The sequence below is a fragment of the Microtus oregoni genome, unplaced genomic scaffold, assembly GCF_018167655.1.
Source record: "Microtus oregoni isolate MIOR12 unplaced genomic scaffold, Mior012 000013F_ref0000133, whole genome shotgun sequence".
Lineage (NCBI taxonomy): Eukaryota > Metazoa > Chordata > Mammalia > Rodentia > Cricetidae > Microtus > Microtus oregoni.
The window spans coordinates 43,180,611-43,184,506 of record NW_024543072.1 but is presented as its reverse complement, the minus strand read 5'-3'; the positions used below and the strand labels follow the sequence as shown (position 1 = coordinate 43,184,506).

The 3,896-nt window shown below is 44.2% G+C and overlaps 1 pseudogene; it reads left to right on the top strand.

Annotated features, from left to right (window-relative positions):
* The first annotated feature begins 2,224 nt into the window (after nt 1-2,224).
* Nucleotides 2,225-3,083, top strand: LOC121455298 (annotated as a pseudogene).
* Nucleotides 3,084-3,896: the final 813 nt, after the last annotated feature.

The following is a 3,896-nucleotide window of genomic DNA, read 5'->3' as shown; positions in this document are numbered from 1 at the left end:
ATACATAGGTTGGATTAATCCAGCAGCATTTATAATCAAATGTCTTTTATCAGCTATTGCTCCCTCTTCAGCAGTCAAATAATTCAAAGACAATATAATAACATACAGTCTCTGTGGTTTTCCATCTTTATGTAGTCTTTTATTACTCTATTTTGATTTTAGTTTTAATTTCTGGTTTTTTTTTGGGGGGGGGAGGTTGAGACAGGGTTTCTCTATATATCTTTAGCTGCCCTGGATTTCATTCTGTAGACCAGGCTGGCCTCGAACTCTCAGAAATCCCACTGCCTCTGCCTCCCAAGTGCTGGGATTAAAGGTGTGTACCACCGCACCTGACTATTCTTTTTTTTTAATTTCTCTATCCTTTTCTTTTCTATCCCAAGTCTACTGTTTAGAGGTCTTTTCATCTGAATCTGTCTTTACTGTATATTTTTATCTTTTTCTGATCTCATGAGTCTTTAATCTGCTAAGCAATATGGCTAGAATTAAAGCAGCGGCTTTGGTGACTGGCTCGGCCCCATTCCTTAGCTTCTGAGAGTGTAGATACGTGGTGGAGGTACTGTCAGGAGCCAGTACAGCCACAACAACCTTGTGGAGTTTCTAGGTCCATGCCGCCACCAAGAAACTTGATGCTGGCTGCTCATAAATACCACTTACGTGTTTGGTGACAGGGCCTCTTAAAAGAGTTGCTAGGTTTTTACTGCTAACAGTGAGTCAGGAAGCCTCTTTTAGAGGAGCCACACCTCTGCTCACCACCCGCAAACACAGCCTATCAGAGAAAAGACAGTTACCAAGAAGCTGAGCTTGACTCTGTTGTCTGTCTAGAATCCTTTTCTTTATTTCTATTTCTTTCTTTCTTTCTTCATTTTTTTCTTTCAAGTTTTCTTGGGTTTTGTGTGGAAATCCTTGCCAAATGTTTGGGCACCATTTGTAGATGGAAGTTTCTGTACAGCATAGCAGTGTGTGAAATATAGTGAAAAAATATTTTTAATGAATCCATATGTATTTGGTAATATAAAGATGTCAATATTTAGCAAAAACTTGAATTGTACTAAATTATATTTTTTTTTCTTTTTGAGACAGGGTCTCCTTATGTAGTCCTGGGTGTCTATGGGGCTCACAATTAGACCAGGCTGGCTTTGAACTCATAGAGATCTACCTGCCTCTGTCTCCCTAGTGCTGGGACTAAAGGCATGTACCACTGCTCCTAGTCCCAATTCCATTTTTCCTTTAGACAAAGTCTCAAGTAGTCCATCTGGCCTTAGCATAGTTGACAATGACCTTGAATTTCTGATCCTTCTGCATCCACATCTGAAGGGTGACATTAAAAGTATATGCTATCACACCTGATTATGCAATGTTGGGGAATAAACTCGGGGCTTTGCGCTTGCCAGGTAAGCACTCTACCAAGTAAGTTCAGACCAGAGCTAGTCCAGTTACTTTCATGATAATGAAAATATTTTGATTGCTGCCCTGACTTGGTGCCATTAAAACAGATCTGCCTTTTGTTCATTCATATTTTTAGATCAGTTCAGGATGTGATGTTGGAAATATTTTACAACATTCCTATCTCTTTCTCTTTGGATGTCTGTCAAAATGATAAGAAAGAACTATGGCTTATAGGAAAAGCAGAATCCTGGAAAGTGAAAATAAACGCTCCGCTCTCCCAGTGAGGTCAACAGCTCTCCTTAGAATCTTGGCGAAATGGCCAGTTGAAAGATTTATTTTTGTTTTTACAACTTACCACTTTTAGGTATATATCTCATGTCAGCATTTATTTTACTTGCAAAAATGCCTCATTGTTTGCACACATGCACACACAAAGACACACACACACAAGATGAAAGTAGTCACAGGATGGGTGGAAGAGATCACGATTCTTCTGCCTGCTCCTTTGGTCCACTGAAGCCCCATAAGCTAGCACTTCCAAAGGTTGTTTTTGATTTTGCAGTGTCTGTTTAAACTCAATGCAATTGTGAAGTTTTAGCTCGAGAATTACGCTTTCTTTTGGCCTCCTGGCTTTTTGAGATTCATACAAACATATACCTTTTCCGAGACACAGAGCTGGGGTTGTAGCAGGCAGGCCTGGGGTTAATCCCCAGAATTGCCAAAAAAGAAGGGGGGGGGAGGGAGGGAGGGATGGAGGAAGGGAGGGTTGAAGAAAGAAAGGAAGAGAAATAAGTTGTAAAAGATTTCTTTTCTCAAAATCACTAGAGTCCGCTCTCTCCTCCAGCCCGGCAAGATGCCCAAGGGAAAGAAGGCCAAGGGGAAGAAGGTGGCCCCGGCCCCCGCCGTCGTGAAGAAGCAGGAGGCGAAGAAGGTGGTGAATCCTTTGTTTGAGAAGAGGCCTAAGAACTTCGGCATTGGGCAGGACATCCAGCCCAAGAGAGATCTCACACGCTTCGTCAAATGGCCCGCTACATTAGGCTGCAGCGGCAGAGGGCCATCCTCTATAAGCGGCTCAAAGTTCCTCCAGCCATTAACCAGTTCACCCAAGCCCTGGACCGGCAAACAGCTACCCAGTTGCTTAAACTTGCCCACAAGTACAGGCCAGAGAACAAGCAGGAAAAGAAGCAGAGGCTGCTGGCCCGTGCTGAGAAGAAAGCTGCCGGCAAAGGGGATGTCCCGACTAAGAGACCACCTGTCCTTCGAGCGGGCGTCAATACAGTCACCACTTTGGTAGAGCACAAGAAGGCTCAGCTGGTGGTGATTGCCCACGACGTAGACCCCATTGAGCTGGTGGTCTTCCTGCCTGCTCTGTGTCGCAAGATGGGGGTCCCCTACTGCATCATCAAGGGAAAGGCCAGGCTGGGGCGGCTGGTCCATAGGAAGACGTGCACCACTGTTGCCTTCACACAGGTTAACTCGGAAGACAAGGGTGCTCTGGCCAAGCTGGTGGAAGCTATTAGGACCAATTACAACGATAGATATGATGAGATCCGCCGCCACTGGGGAGGCAACGTCCTGGGTCCTAAATCTGTGGCTCGAATTGCCAAGCTGGAAAAGGCAAAGGCCAAAGAACTCACCACTAAACTGGGTTAAATGTACTGCTGAGTTTTCTGTACATAAATATAATTATAAAACTTTAAAAAAAATCACTAGAGTCCTATAACTTGTGGCTTGTAACTGAATCTCCAAGAAAACAAACAAACATTCTTCCCCTGCAAGATAAAGTTTCTCTGTGTAACCATCCTAGTTGTCCTGGAACTCACTCTGTAAACCAAACTGGTCTTGAAGTCACAGAGATCAGCCTGCCTCTGCCTCCCGAGTGCTGGGATTAAAGGCGTGCGCCACTGCTGCCTGGTGAAATAAAGCAATCTTGGGAGGAGCGTCACACCTGTAATTCCAACGCCAGGAAGATTGGGGGGGGGGGATTGTGAATGCAAGGCCAGTTTGGGCTGTGTACACTGTGAGATCCTGTTTCACAAACCAGATTCCGATCAGCAGCCCTGGGTTTGTCCACCTACAATGAAAACAAAAGTGTTGTCAAATGTCTATACCTAGCCAGAGCTCTGGTGACCAAACTCAGGTCCTGTGTTTGCATGGTAAGCATTTTGTAGACTGACCTTTTCCCTAGCTGTCCTTTGTCCTCTACTAGTTACAAGTTTTTTTTTCATTCAAATATAATGTACCACAAAAGTATATGAGCTTCAAGTGAATTTTCAGAAAATGAACACATGATTTCCACTCAAGCAGCAGCAAATTGCCATTAGAATCCCCCGGCTTAGTAACTGTTCTGCTGCTGTAACAAAACCCATGACCAACCCAGGTGACTTATAAAAGGCGTCTAGTTGAGCCGAAGGTTTCAGAAGGTTTGGTCCTTGATGGAGGAGCAAAGGCATGTGCTCGTCTCGGTTGACAACTCGACTACATCTGGAATTAACTAAGTCTCAAGTGGA